Genomic DNA, 17,270 nt, shown 5'->3' on the forward strand with positions numbered 1-17,270 from the left:
CGTCTCAGAGGGTTTGTCTGGAGCAGTTTATTGAAAAGAAATATAAAATATATTGCATATTTTGGTGTATTTTATACTTATATTTATAAATCCAATAGCATAATTTATATAAAAAAGATATTTCATCATGTCTACTTTTAACCCATTTTTGATTTTATGCAATAAAAAAATGAATTTAAATCTGCCGATTCATTTCCATAATCACGGCTAGGTCGTACGTCTTAAAGAATATTCTTAACTGTTTGAAGTGTGCCTAATTCCGTCTGGGGTCGGTTGAAGTGATTGCCAATAAGCATGATATCCATTTCAATTAGCTGGGAATGGTCGTGGTGTCCTCTCCTTCCTGGGTCTCGGGATTAGACACCATTTGAGAATGAGCGCTGGTGGAACTTAGCGCATGTTCACAAGATTATGCCATTTTGTCTGTACTCTATTGAAGTTTTGACTCACTATCAGAAGAAATAGCAAGTCGAGACCTCTAAAAGTTTTAGTGCCAAAGAAGAAGAGAAGAAGTACTCATATACGCCTCTAATACATGGACTCTGGACTAAGCTGGTGAAATCGTTTTAAATTGTTTGAGAGAGAAATGCTCAGGCAGACAAAGGATGTTTGGTAAATCGCTTCAATGGCATAAACAATTGTGCAGCAACCAGTATTTAGAGGTAGGTGAGGTATTTAAGGAAGGCTTCATTGACAGAAGAAGCGACTTACTCCCAAATTTAAGTTGGAGGAATGACGTTGATGGTGTGGCCAGGAAAGGCCAGGTTTTGGCAAAAGACGGAGCGTGATACATGTCCACAGATTGCACAATTGAAGTTGCCTGCCTCTTAACGATCTGCTAGATGTAATTTAAGAGTTTAGAATAGACGGGGTTACAGGACCATGTCATCAATTCTATTCCAGGAACCTCAAACCAGCGTTGCCAGGGGTTCCTCCAACTACGGCTGCATTCGATCTCCGGCAAGTTCGACTCGTAAGTAATAACGTAAGCGTTATTTAAATTTTTTATTAAAACTTGAAATATGTTGACCAGTGTTCTTCTGCAAAACTTTCATCGACATTAATCTCCCTTCATCATCACATGAAAAGGTGCCATTCCTAGCTGACGCTAAATTAAAACTTATACACACACATTCACTGCCTTCTCGTTGGTGGTTTTAACCATGATCTGCATCAAATGTCACTTCATTACTCTACCTTCCACTACCCAAAGTCCTTCTCGCCCCGTACCGTAAATCCTCTTACAGCGAATCAGCAACGCAACGTTTCTGACTGATTACTATTAATCATCTCCGAACCTGAAATGAGTCTGACCGAGGCTGGGTTACCATTACGATGGTTCTCTATTAAGCTTGCTTTTGAGGTAAAAACTCACTTACTCCCCACTGTGCTGCTGCTGCTGGGTAAATAAGTAATTTAAAATGTACACCCCGGTGTTCTCCTTCCCCACCAAATACTCACGGCGACAGGACCACTGCCACTGTCGCTGCTTACCAAACAACAAAGCCTCTCCTCCCGATTTGCCTTATCTTCTGACCACGCTTCCTAATGAAAATTGACACAATTTTCATTAAAAACATTTCCCCCCTCACTTCCACAGCATCGAACACAAGAAGATTAAAGGGGAGGAAGATCCATACCCGGGCAGCACCAACGTCATTTCGCGAACCTTTCTCGCCTTACCGTTTACACATCCGGATCGAACACATTCCGCTTCCGACGCCCGTTCCGACTGGCTTGACCTCGATCCGCTTGTCAAATTAAATTATCCACCATCGTCAGGCTTTCGCACGCCCGGCGCATTAGCATCCTTTTTTTTTTTTTGTGTGTCCACTTCCTGTCACACTGTCCTGCCCCCCATTTCGTTTCAGCCTTCATCGCTCGCACAGGGAAGCCGCCCAAGTACCGGGTGGCCAGTTTTTCCCGGTACTCACTTTTGTCACCGGTTGATGAAATTAAATTGATGAATATTCACTCATCATCACGGCCCGGTTGTTATTTGCTTTTTATTATAATTCACTCCGGGTCGTTCCGTCGCTCGAGGCTCCAACCGAAAACGGTTGAATCTTTCCCGGACGGCCAGTGGCCCTACCGAAGCCGTACAGCCGAATCTTGATGGCACAAACCCGGTTGACAAATGATGACCGTTCACATATGGACGGTCGGACGGTTCAGACGCACGGGTTTGCATTCCGTGCTCATTTCCATCATTATTCCAGTCTCGATCCGTCCGAAGCCTATACGCCCACGGGTAGGTCATTTGGGTGGCTCGTCGGTCGGTCGGAAACGCGAGTGCTGGGGCCGTTTGTTTTGCCTAGCAACTCCATGAGATCAACACAGCATGCGTCTCGCAGGAGCATAAATTATCCTCTTGCTCAAGTTTTTTGGCATCCCACAGCCCTCGTGCACCGGGAGGATTACTCATTTGGAATGACTGCTTCAACGGGCGGCTCTTATGCCGTGAACGCCCGAAGGGAATGCGTGGCATCCCTGCGGAAGGTTTCGTCCGTCGTTCAAATGCAAAAATCACTTCAACTGTCAACTCGGTCCCTGCCAACAGGTGACACCGCGCTTGAGCTATCCCATTAGGCGCAATTTGAATTTCCAAATTCGTACGCCACTCTCCTTCCCCCTCCCAACGCCACCGCTCTCAGTGTCAGAAAACTATTCGTGACCGTGTTGCCATGGCAAACAGCAACGAGCAACGAGCAACGACCTCTACGATCTGAACGCTTCACGGTCGGGTTTTGCGATTTGTTTGCACAAAAACATGGTCCTTTTCGAAACTGGACCGGAAAACAAAGCGTAGTCACGTACGCTAAAGCTGGTAAACCCACCCTGGCACACACACACACACAGACACAGATTCACATCCCGCCCAATACACCCAGCACAGCGACCCAATCCGCATACAAACATTTCACGCGAATAATAATGTGGTACCGTGATTTTGCCGCATGTCGATAAAACGGTTTAAAAGTGCACCGAAAGCGTCATATTGGTTATTCGGGGTGGGTAGGAGGTTAAGTGTTTATTGTCCGCATTTTGGTGCTTCGATTTTTATGCATCCGTAATGCGTCCGACCCGAAGCGGGAGCATTGTTGTTGGTGAATTCATAAACACAAACACTGAAGCACTTTTAGCATATCGTTTAAGGATTTCTGCTGGATGTATGAAACTGAGTGAGAAGATGATGCAAGGTTTCGCTAGTTCTAAATTCAATATCGAAATTTGATAAACTAACAAAAAAAAACTGACCGTCCCACGTTGCAACTGGAAGCTGCAGAGTTACAATGTGGCAGATGTAGTTTGCCATAATCAAATCATTTTCTGCAATAATGATTTCGCTCAAAGTTAAACTTCAAAGTAAACATCATAAAAATGGCACTTGAATTTCAACTCGATTAAGAAAATCAGAATAAGATTTGTTCAATTTTAATAGTAAAGAAACATTCTTCATACATATTACTCTACTCTTAGCAATACGGCCAGCCCGTCCTTCATGAATATTACAAATAAATACTCTTGATTTGTTTCCTAAATACATCGTTATTTCAACTGGGGGCCTACCACCTATCACCGGGCGATATATGCGACAGCGGTGTTGGTCTTCACACGGCAGGACCGGGGTTCAAATCTCTTCTGGGGTGTCCCCCCATAGTGAGATTGTCTTTCCAACTATGCGGTATCAATAATATGCTAAACAAGCCATGACCTTAATTGAGAGGTTGTCAGGCCAATAAAAAAGAAAAAGAATGTCGACAACAAACAACGGCAAGCAAAATGCTTGGGATACATGAGTTATGCACGTTATCAATGGGCAAAGTGGACACAAATAAAGTCTACATATATTGCTTCTTGCTTTACATAAATTATTATTTTAAACAACAAAATAGTATGTTTGCCATTATATATATGCAATTTCTACCGTGTCGAAAAATTGTTAAAAAGATGTTAACAGTAAAGAGGCTTATTAAGGAATAGGGCACTTTTGATTGGGGGTTAACACCCATATTCGAACATTTTGCAATAATTTATCAAAACTTATGCCACCAACGGTATCGTTCTTCTCGGCCGGAGTAGAATGTAGGATGTCTGGCCGATGGGATCGTCGTGGCGATGAGAGTATTAAAATTATATTTACTACGCAATAAGGTTTCTGGAGTAGAGGAGTGACTATCCCTCGCTATGTTTTAGAGTAAGATAACTAGTTTCAAAACTATAATTTTAACACCATACACTACTAAAACACGACAAATGTTACTTAAAATGGCCTTTTTTTAATCTAAAATAAAACATTCATACCAATTAGCCAGAGTGTAGGCTGCAGTGTTTGTACGCAGCCTATGCAAAGTCCTTGGAAATGGCGGACACAAATCACAAGCAAAATATTGCAGTTTTCTCTAATCTGACCCGACCCAGCTGTCAACGCCTTCCATTACTCAAACACTCTGTCTACATGCACACATCATACAACCAACCATTAACTCTCATAGCTGAGTGGCTGCCAGTGCATAAGTCAGGAAGGTCCATAACAGTCCAAAAATTCGAACAAAAATTACAAATTCATGACATGATGACTCAAACATCGATTTAAAATAAATGTTTTGCGAAAAAACATTAGTCCAGGTCCTGAGTTGAACCTTTTTTGACTGCAGTTAGTTTGTACATTGTGGCGAGGCGCCCGTCGATTTTCTGCACCGGACTCTACACGGCAATCAATGCTGCCAAATCGAATCCTATCTTTATCAAATCATCAGAAATCAGATTTGGACGGCTGTGAGACATCTGGAGGCGTTACTATCAATGTGGAAGAAGTTCTGCTCTTTGCTCGAATTGTGATAGTTTTGCCAGCAACTAACTTTGCTTTTGTCTAGTGAAGAAAACTCCTTAAAATAAAGGTCTGTTTATTTTTAAGAGGACAGACATGGTTGATGGTTGAAACTAAGATATTTCTTATGAGAGGACCCATATCAAATCATTTTCCGGATAAAGCATTCACAGGCTTAATTTGCTATTCTTTGTAACGCAAATTGGATATATTCCAGAGAAGGCAGTCAACTACAAAAAATCATTTGCTACCAACTTTCAAAATCTTTGTCTCACTTCAATATTAAATATTTTAGTTAACAATTAAGATTGTGACATAAGCGAAGTCTTCGTCGTTAATAATATCAATAAAAAACTTTTAAGTATAAAACCAAACTATGACGAATTGCTCCTTGAGAACAAAATCACATACGCTGTAAATTACAAGCATAAATAAATTATGCATCGCTAAAAAGTGTTCAACTGTATACAGCTCGCCACTCCATTTCGATAAACAGCCATCGCATTTCGGACCAGTTCCCATCGGACCTTCTGTGCCACCACCTTCTACCAAAACAATGCAAACGAATATTTTATGCAGCCCACCACGTTTACATACTTCCCATGCAAACTGGCTGCAATCTAGCATCCAACCAGCCGGCCTGCATGTTCCCGGTCCAAAAATGCAAATTATTGATTCATATTGTTTTCCCCTTCAAACGAAAGGATTCCGCTCCCCCATACGATCCATTTTGCGGAAAGATTGGTGAATATTTTCGCACGATTCAGCACCTTTTGGTTGGTCGGAGTGGGCTCGCGCATATATGCACTGAGCTGGGACATTTGTTGCAAGCATCGAGAACCTGCACCGGCGAACAATACGTGGAAGCCAAAATACCAGCCGTTCAAGGGCCGTTCCGAAGGAGGGAACCATTTTGGAGGGTATCGAATATGTTATTGCCCATGATTGAACAGTGATTACAGACCGGTTACCTCGGTGCACCTGCGAACGTCCGCCAGGTTACCGTCGGAACGCTAGCCGACGATGATCAATCGATTTGCTGCGCTTAAATTCCGACCGATTCACAGGTGTCCCACCACCCCTCAGTGACTGCCACCGGAACGGATGGTTCCATTGACTAATGATACCGTAACGGGGTGAACCGGTGCGGCAACATTGGCCTTTCTGTGGTGGCACTAGCGCTAGTAATGACCTGACCCTTGCGTATGCCATTGCAACGGAAAGCCACAGCCGCAAGAGGGTAGCCCAATACACACACACGCACACACGTACACACAAACCCGCGAAACATGGACAAGACTCTGTCCAGCCGATGCCGATGTGGTAAAGTGGATTTAATTATGCTCACTGCCATTGAGGTTGATTTCCGGTTCATTATTGTGCGCTTTCACTGGAAGTTTGTTCCGTGTGTTCAATTGAATTCGGGTCATCTTCATTCGATGCTCTTTAGTGGAATTGGTCCCGGTTATCATAATGTTATTATCCTGCCAGCAATGCCATTCTTCAGCAGGAAATCGTGCCGTGGTTTTGGTTTGCGCAAAGCTTCAATAAATTTATTTCATTATCTTTATGAGTTATTATTAGATTTCAAAATTCTTTGAATGGTTCATTTTATAAACAGGGTGTTCAAGGTATATCTGACAATTATCGAGGGAAAAACAAAAAAATAAGTAAAATTTATCAGTTCCATTAATTTCGATCTAAAGAGTAACATACCATGAAAATTAATGAAATCATTCAAAATACCCACCTTTGACATCGATCAAGGCCTCTCTACTTCTCCAGAAACAGACAATCATGTCCCTTGGAAAAACAGACTTAATTTTCTCCAATAATTCCACCTTGGTGTTACTGTACGATCAATTAGTGTCACGTTGGACTGCGCCCCCTACGAAATAACCCAGAGGATTTAGAGCAGAAGAGGCCACACTTTCGGCGCAGGAAGTCGTGCAAATTGTACACCACTTTGACCACCATTTGACACTTTTAATAGCCATAAGGCAAGGTGCGAAGTCCAGATGATTAAGGATCCAGCCGTTGATCACTCTAGGGATTCAAGACATCACCATGGTTTACCGCATTCTATTATCTTCTTCCTTGGCGCTACAACCGCGAAAGGTCTCGGCTTGCCTCCATTTTTGGCTTTCTGTGACATGAGTTTACCCATAGTAGCTGAATAGTCAGTTCTGTGTACGGGATTCTATTATAGCCATTGCAATTGAGCCGCACACCATCGTCGTCTGGAGAATTTTGATAAGCGATACCCACTCAAAGCCTGAAGAGTAGTAGACTTGCCATCGGCCTTGATCCTATCAGAAATTCTTCTGGTCCGAAAAATACCGGATTGTTCCAACATTCACCAGATTCTTCAACATGTTCAACAGTTTCTTCACGATCGTCAGATGATGTTTCTCGGTGAGCAACTGATCTCTGCAGCATTTGTACGACGAGTAACAAAGATCCTCGTTCGACGCGTTCTTTACCGTTGCCGGTGTCACAAACATATCACGGACCAACGCCCAAATTCCGATCCATGGATCTTGCAGCACTGCAGATCGGCCAAGAAAGCGTCCTCTTTTTTAATCGTTTATTTATAGAAGCTCTGACAATACGGCATCAGTCCGTTATAATTAATAAATAAGTATTTATAGAGGCTTTGGTTCTTTGAGACTTTATTCGCCTCTATAAAGAAAGCGTCGATGCGATCGCAACCTTGTCAACGAGATGGTTTTTTTCTTCTTGCCACTATCTCCTAATCGCCGTTGCCTGCTTCCATCTTGTTCCAGATAATTTTAATAAAGTTCAGAGTGCAAGTACAACTGCACTGTTGTACTCCATGACATCCCGGTTCCTGCGCGGATCATCTTGATGAACTTGATTCGTTTCCTCAATTCGGGCGAGTTAAACATTTTTGTAGCACTAGAAAACCCACCTCTTAGTATACAATGTAAGCTTTTGATTGATCAATTGCTTGTGTTGTTATGCAAAGGTGGATTAAAAACAGAAACGCTACTGTCAAATTTACCTGGAACACCCTGTGTGTCTTCTTTGTTAGACTAAACAAACCAAGCAGTTTCTTCCAAATGATTGTCACCTAGACAAACCGCCACAACATTAAATCTTCCCGACTCGCACGGTAGAACAATTTATGCACCATCTTCCATCACTTTACCGCTGCATAACGGCGTACAAATCTCTTCTAAGCTGTCCAATACAATTCGCTCCATCTTGCCTGAAGAAACGAACACACCGTTCAACATACCACCGGAGAACTGCACATGCAACTGTATCGTTTCGGGCAGGTTTGAGGATCAACGTTTAAGAGGGCAATTTATGAGTCTGGAGTGCCACGACACCCCGAAACGAGCTTTCTGTTTGCTGCTATACATTTAAGCCGTCAACCGCCACGGTTGCTGCCGGGTGCCCGTTTGTACATATTATGATCATGTTTAAGCACCGCTTACAAAACACACACACACACAAACGCACGTGGTTCGGTTAAGAAACCTGGCACCCGGCAACCGGAGGTACATTTTATATTTTGAGACTATTTTTTGAAAGAAAAATTGTTACCATGAGCGAAGCTATCTCAACCCTCGCAGTGTTTGGACCGTCTTGGAACGTGTTCAAGTACCGGTCCGTACACTACCTTCCGACGCTTGCAGACGACAACAACAACAAAAAAACACATACACTCAAGAACGCTGGGAGCCTTGAGAGTGCATTCAAGTTGGGAAAAATATTACACATTTGCTTTCGGTCGCAACTATCGCAACGTACGGCAAACAATAGCGTTGTCGTCCATTTCTGGGCTCATTCTGCTTTTTTTACCACCGAAACAACGCAACACTTGGACAAAGTGTGTGTGGACTCTTGAAGAGCTGTCCCACGATGTGTCCTTCTCGGCACGGTGCACTTCAAAATAATCATGCACTTGTACCGCTCCAAAAAAGCAGCATGCAAGTAAAACCCGGATCCGTAAATGATTCTTTCTTTCTTGTGCAGAAGAGAGCGAGAGAGAGAAAAAACGCAAAACTGACTTACGAGAGCTTTCCATACTTAATATTCCTCGGGTTAGCTGGTCATCAGTCACTGCACTACATCTCACAACATGTGTGACACATTTTCCCCGTTTTTATGTAGCAAATAAAGAAACAAACACAACCACAACATCACACACAAAAAAGCACACCCGTGGAAGAATTTATGTCCAGCCAGGGCAGCCAAGAAAGCACAAGAAAAGCACCCGAAAAATGTAAACTTCTTTCCGTACAAGCAGAAATTGCTTCTCCTGCAGGGCTGTGCGGCCGGTCAGCCGGTGTCCGCTGGCTCTGTAACTTTATATTATTGAAAAACTTTTCACCCGTAAGCTAAACGGCAAACTTGCCCGGCGTCAGTTATCGGCTGTCAGGCAGGCAAGACCCTAGCAGCAAGCGCTTCGCCGGATCGTCACCAAAACTTTCTATTATTACTACGCCCAGGAAATCGAACGGGCGGACAGTAAAGTTGCTTGATTGGGAGGGGTATTTGGTCATCTTGGTTGCTTTCTTTCTTTCTTATGAGTTGAGCCAAACAGCGGTGCAACAGTTTCGGTGGGAACAGTGTTGAAGGAAAGCCGGTCATCTGTCTGAGCAACGCCAGGATGGCAACTGATCGGTTTAGCGAGTAAACTTTAAATTAAAAATCCTAACTTACTCTCTGTCGTCATTCCGCTTCCAGACACACTCACCCACACACACATGAGACAGTGAAACGATCGAATACCAGGGCAGGCAATCGTTGGAAGGTTTATGGACAAAACTTCCTAAAAAGAATAATACATGCTTAAAGTGTCATTCACATGCTTCATATGAAGATTTAGTATGTGACACTGCTAATATGAGCCAATTAAAAGATATGTGGTTATTTTGGAGATGTATTTTACATCACAAACCATACTTTCCATGTAGTCCACAAAGTATGTTATTTTAAACAATATAGTCAACCATATTTACCGTTCGTAGAGATTTGCTTTACTAGGATTAAGAAACCACTGAGTAGTTATGGAACCCTTTGCCTACCAGGTTAATTCAAAATATCATACTCACCCTTTTTCTTTATGTGATTTTATACTACATTTCCTGTACAGTTACAGTTTGATATAGAAAATCCAACAGAAGATTCTCCAAAAATATCTTTCTCCGTTAAAATGCACATCACAAATTCAGATCGATGTTTTTTATCTTAAAATTAACGAGGCAAAAACCTTCTTCTCCACTCTAAATACCTGTCGCGATGGACAAAGCTGGGAATGTACAGAACATTTATGATCCCAGTACTCACATACGCCTCTAATACATGGACTTTGTCCAAAATTGATGAAACCCTCTTAGCCTCGTTGGAGAATATGATGCTTAGGAGGATTTTAGGCCCCGTATGTGTAAAGGACAATGGAGGAGCCGCAATAATGGCTTACCATCGTGTAGCGAATTAGACTCGCCAGGCTCCGGTGGGCTGGTCACGTCATGAGAATGACACCGGACGACCCAATCCGTGAAGTCCTTGTAGGCCGTCCAGGAGCCGTGTTAGTTCCAAATTTAAATGGATTCAAGGCGTTGATGCGTCCGCCCGAACGGCCGGGATAACGGAGAGGCAGACGACGGCGAAGAAAACCGTGAGGATTGTTGCAGGTATCGTATCAATCATTGTCGCAGCAGGCCAAGACCGCGAAGCGGTTGTAGCGCCTGATAAGTAAGAAAGTAAGTTGTTTCTTGGAATCTGCACTGTTTTCTGAACTCTGAGATCCAGCCATACAAAAGTCTCTCTTCTACTTTGGCACTACCATCTCGGGAAATCTTAGCCTATCATTTCTGGATTTCCTTGACTTGATATTTCCCCGTAGCTGAATATTGGCTGCGTACGGGGAGGCGTTACAGATAGGATTTGATTCCTATTCACACTGCCTATCCCAATGGGTCTTTTAACCATTACTGATTAACAGGGGTGATGTAAAGATAGGTGATCGCAGTTGGAATTTATTATCGGCCCAGCTAACCATATGTCAGGTCTTATTACTCGTTTCTCGTCTAATGTGCTTGATCCTTTATGTTCGACGGCTTTGTTCTGTTGCTGGGTTGCGATTGATCCTGAAATATACTTGAGTTGTCAAGACTCTTGCCCTTGCTGAGCATACATTTCGTTCTTCATACCGACCGATACCGACATGCGTTCGTTCCCTCATATCCTTTTCGCTGTCACTTATTAGGCCTAGGAACTCTGCGAACTCGCGCATTGCTTCCTCAAACTTCTTTTATCACTGGACATTTGTCCAACAAAATCGAAGCTCCTTTTCTTACTTCCTGTTGTTCTTTATATGCACCTTTCCGTCATCTGCGTTCAAGACCTCCTCTCCACATCCCATCATTACAGCCAAGAAGACCCTCTTCTAAGAGAGCATACGGCAGTTAAACAACTCCTCGCATCCATTTTAATGTCCCGTTATTAACTTTACGTTCTCGTCTTCGTGCTTTCTCTCCCAAATCTTTTCCTTATTGTCGGTTTAAAGATACATTGTTAAGCCGTCAGAACAGGCTTCGTTGAAGTAAATAAATTAATGAAGGATGATCGCAACAAATATGTAGTTGTTGTATAAGACGATTGGAGCCGTAGAACTCTCAGACGAAGCTTCCATAAAAAAAAACTAATGAAAACTTCTTCAACATGTTAGGAAGTAATATATTCAGAACCATGAGTGATCTTGTATGACTAGCTCTTTGAGTTGAGCAAAGATATCAATACTATACAGTATCGAAATATATTATCAGCGTTCTACCGAGAGTAATTTTAAGACATTTTACAACAAGTCAGGAACTCCTGGTGTTTGTAGTATCTAGTTGATTTTTATTCATATAAAATTGCCTAACCTGATTTTAATCTCTCCGTCGTGGAACTGGATCGTTAAAAGGGGATATCTTTAGCTATGCAGGGATTTCTTGAACAAAAATATTGAAACGTATTACCATTTGAGAAGGTTCGTCTGTAACTTTCAGAGCCATTTCACAGCAGACTATGTTTTCTTCTGTTATAGATGGTGAAAAATATTTTTAAGTACAGCTATTGCACACTAAAGAAACTAGTAACTCACGGTTTGGATTTGCTGAGCAAGTGACAACGATGGCAATATTGCATCACTGCTTGCAAAGTTTTCTCTCCTTTCTTTCAAACACTCATTTCCCTTTGCATATTGAACATACAACAAGCCATTGCTGATTTTCATTCGCCCATAGCTATCCAGCAGACTTATGCTTATCAAACCAAACAACTCTCACACATGGTAATCTAAATCTTCCTCCAGGGCAAAAGTGTCTAGAGAGAAGAAAGCGATGTATGCAAAACATTCCAGGAATTAAATTACGTTTCAGGAACATTAACCTATGCACGGCGCAGCTAAATGATGAAACATTTCAGCAAACACACCGTCCCGGATGTGCACTAAATGAAACAACAGGCAAACATGCGTTTTATCGCTAGGAAAGTAATTTTGCTTCACACATCATAAAATTCAACAAACACATCACAAAACCAGCGCACCAAGGGACGGCCCCTCTCTCCGAACACCGCAGGACACCCTTTGCCACTCTCCCTACGATCTCGTGTCGTGCATGTTTGTGTAGGATGAAACTGACAACAAAAACAGTGCTGAACGCTTACCCCCGCTTACCATACACCGCCGGCACGATGGGAATCACCCAGCGTAACGGATTTTATACTCCAACACCCAAAGCTCCCTCGCAAAACACAAACACAAGTCAAGGTTCGCGTACCGATTATTGGCATCACAGTCATCTCGAATATCGGTACCGGTGCTGTTAATTTGCTACGACTTTACTGCCCCGATCGGCATGGAGAGGGTGCGCGCACCATGACGATGGTCATTACATTTAATGATTTTCGACATCTTTTCCTCCGTGCGCAACACGCGATGGTCAACACGTTTGCGAGCGCCCAATGCCCATCGCACACAGTTTTATCGCGACGGGTTTTAGTTACTTTTTACGGCGATTACAACAGCCTCACCGTTACGCCAACGCATGGTAGGCCAATATTCACTGTGCGCTTCTTCTTCCTCCACTGTCTTTAGCGTTACGACAAGGAGTAGGGAGCGGAAACGGGGGTTTGAATTGATGGTGCTTCTAGGTCTGAGATCTAATTGTAAACACGCTACATCTCGGAAATGGACACATTTGTCCTGACAAATGGCTCGTGTGGGACTCATTTTCCAACTCAACGGAAAACTGAAACCGTTATCTTTAGAACTCACCCTTTTGTATGTTTGCTGCACGAAGAGTTGATGTTGAACTTTGAATGTGACCGTATTGCTTAAAAATATGAAAGTGAACAATTTACGTTGGTTTGTAAATATATATAGTACATCCGTAGGTATCATGCGTGGACATCACATCCCTTAAGTGCTTGGGGAGTTTCCTTTACGTGCTCGTCCAGAAGTATGTAGATCCGGTGTTGTGATCCTCCATCACGCTATTGTGCCTCATTCATTCATCGAGTCATTCTTCATCATACATACAAGCGAGATACAACACATGTAACAGACAAACAGGAAGAAAGGAGTGGAAGGAAGGAAGGCAAGGTACTAAAATTCCATACCATTAGCTCAGCAGAGCTCAAAAATAGATCTCAGGTAGGCATCATCCTCACCCCTCAGCAGATCCCGTCGGCGTTCTACCGATGTCCCCAACTGCGTCCAATAAGCTGGGTCGATGATCTATTTCGCGGTATCCGAGGTTGCAGCCACTTGCTTTGGAGTCCACCCGTCCTATAGGCTGGAGATGCGAGCGCAATGCGAAATGGTAAGCCTAGACATATTCGAATGAACGCACAACCTCCTGAGATGCCAAGGAACTAAGAATTCAAGGACACTTGGGGAGTGTTCGAATATAAAAACCTTACAAGCTTATCTGTGTCCCACATACTCTGCCTCCGAGCCATTCAGAGAGACTGGTACATGCATACGCTCGTGTGGTAGGATAAGTCTATCAGAAAGAGACCATCCCGATGCGCACTTTTTGGCCAATTTTTTAGCTAATGTAAGATTTTTTGAATCCTTCAATTTGTAAATCTGGTTAAAAACTTGTCTTAACAAATTGAGGTAAGAATTAATTTCTACTCAAATATCTAGTACACCAGCTTCAGCCTGTACATGTGCACATTTCGTTAAAAATGTAATATTTAATAGGAAGTTTTGACTCCATTCAATCAAGGAAAAATAAATATTAGTTTTACAACCTGTTCAGTATGTATTTTCGGCAGTATGGAATATTTTAGACAGTGATTTATACGACATTAAAATGGAAGAATATCGCTTCTTGAATAGCAACTTTCCCTCATCTGCAATTCAAGGATTTAAATCCTATTTCTAGCAAGCTAATTATTGTTAGAAACACCAGAAGTTATTATTGAATAACAATATCCGCTATTTACCACTGTGCGATCCTGCTATAAATTATAGTATATGACAAAACTGTCATTTGAACTTTAAGATAGGTTAACGGAAATGTTCATTACCGCGTTTCAATCTGTTGAATAAACACGTTCTTTTCTGTGCTCTGTTAAAACTAGCGTTGTGTCATATTCTTCCCTACAACGGTCTAGGAATCATTTCCTCAATAGTTATTATATTCCTTCTCTAGCTGATTGTGTCTATTTTGAAGCAGTGATATATGATATTCGGAAGTCGCTTACGTTAGCTACAGGATGACGATAGTGAAAGATAATGTCGTCATGTTATAATTGTAATTACTGTTGAATTTTAGAATTTAAAATAAAGGGGAAAAGAACACGATAAATATAGAAATCGCTAAGCTCTTTTACTTCACAAAATTTCTTGACACTTCTGGTTGATATCTGCTAAGTTGAAAGTCTAAAGGTCTGCACAAGATAAATGGAGTTCTTACTTGATCTACAAAATCCCCAATTTTGTCGTTTCTCTTAAACAAAATAGAATTTTTTTACAGTAATTCTCAATAGAAAATAACACGAAAACCAGTCTACAATAACCTTATAGTATTCAGATTCCTTTCAAATGACCCATACACTTAACAATTGAATAAAGAACTCTGATGTCCTAAGAGATAATCCAGTTTATCATCAGGTTCGCGCGAGTAGAAGATTGATGAATATTAATACAGGCTCCGTTTTTAATATTCTGCTGCCTGTATTCCAAACTATTTTAGAACTTATACTTAAACACATCTAATTATGGCTAATAATAACTGTTAAACACTGAAATAATTCATCGTGAACCTTAAAGTCTTCTTCTTCGCAGCGAACGATTCGATTAAATGTCTTGATACGTTTAGTTTAGGTAGGACATATCTTTTACTTCGCCTTTCATAACTTCCACTGCTGAAAAGTCTTTCCATTGCTGTAATCATGCTTTTCTGTCAATCATATTGTTCTTTCTCAACCCATCATGCACTAAACGTCAACGATGCCTGCCATACTAAGTGGCTCTACCTTCCTAGCTAACGTTCCTTTGAGCGCTCCAGCCATATTTCGTTCGCATCTTTCTTCAGCATCCGTACCTACAATCGTAGTTAGTTCATAGCGTAGCACAAGTCCTCACAATACCTTGAACCATTTCTAATCGACCGTTCGAAAATCATTCGCTGCGACGATAGGTCTTCAACCACAATCCATCCCTAGAAACGCTCTCATTGCAATTCTTAAGCCTACGCTTCCTGACTCCACGCTCATGTGTGATTTTCAACTTTCCAATTCGGAGGATCGACCCGGTTTCCTCCCCCTCACTCCCTCACTGTACGTCATTTATCCCTATCCAAACTTCTTGCTAATGACATCAGAACGGCAACCATCACGCCGGATGCCGGACCGGCTGCAGTTGCATTGCACCAATCCAAAATCCATCCAGCTACCAGAATGCTCGATTGGCTTCGTTAGACACAAATCACATACGTTCGAATTTATTACTATTTTCGGACTCGACTCGCATGCGAAAACCTGCCCAACCAACAAGCGGGCGTCAAGCGTCGAGCCGTTCGGTTTCGATGCACCCGGTAACGGAAAACCCGGAGCCCTCGCATGATGCCCCGTGCATGATTGATTAAGCCGGTGGCATGCACGGTGGTTCGTAACCACGCGGTCCAACTACGATAACCGGCCCGAAAACACCCGGAAACGTGCCATTTTAATCCATTCCGGAACAGGGAACGCTGCGGGTGCGGGTCCGTCGTCGATGAGTGGCTAACTGTTTGAGCACCTCGGTCGAACCTTCCGGCACGTTTTGTGTGACCGATCGAGACTGGTCGGTGGTACCGTGTAGATAAAGCTGGTTCACATCCTTACGTTTCGACCAGTGTTAGCAAAAACGTATTCGCACAATGCAGCGATGCCTGTCAAGTGTTTCTGCGATGGACGTGTCCCGTCAGTAATTAATAATCTTCCGGTGGCGTTACGTGCGCTACGCAAGGTGGATCTTGTTGCCTCGGGTGATATAAGTGTCGGAAGTAAAAAAAACATCTTGGTAGAGTGTTTTTTAATAAAAATATGGGCGTAGATAATAAAAAAATATTATAAATTTGAATAAAACTTCCTGTAAATGCCACAATGAGCCATTCATTAACGCCTTTGCAACGGCGAACAGCTTGTCCGACCATACCTGACATCGTTGCAAATCACTGCGTACAATGCAAATTGCACTCATCCGTCATGCTGCAGGGATTTAGCGTTGCCGCAAATGGATTTTATTAATTTATTAGACATCTCCAACGTGCGCACACACAAGCTCGCACTCTCGAACACCTATCGCAATGGAATCAAACACACACACACTCACCAACCACCAACGGAACCAACACCATTCTGCGCTGTCATCAAAAGCTCGGGAAAAATCTCCTAAGCCTTTTGCAATTCCCGGGCGAATGATTCCGCCATTGTTCCTCCTCCAGCAAACCCTAACGTCGTCCTTTTTTTTGCTAGCAATCCAATTCCCCGATTCTTCACCCAACGGGTTTTCCCCCCGGAGCTGGTCGTCCGCGCCTCTCCCCGTGACACAATCCCATCAAGGTGAACATCCCACTCATGATCAAACAAACTCACTCACAAGCACACACCGACACATAGATACACACATTATAAAATCCTGGTTCTGTTCCACGCACACGATTGATAAGCAGGGCTGGCTGTTCATTAGTCTAATCCTACCGATGGTCGATAGTGCGCGTTCGCACGCAGAGACAGGTTTTTGCTAAATTACTCCTGAAGCATGTTCCAGCATCGCTGGCAGGATTAGGCGTCCGGTGACTGTCGGAGCGCCGGGCCGCTTAGCACCGTCCCGGTACGCCTCGATTTCCAATCATTGCTGCTTCATCAATGTGGAAACCATTACGGGAATTGTGACACTAATCTAGATTGACAAGCGAAA

This window comes from Anopheles stephensi, chromosome 3 (assembly GCF_013141755.1).
Source record: "Anopheles stephensi strain Indian chromosome 3, UCI_ANSTEP_V1.0, whole genome shotgun sequence".
NCBI lineage: Eukaryota > Metazoa > Arthropoda > Insecta > Diptera > Culicidae > Anopheles > Anopheles stephensi.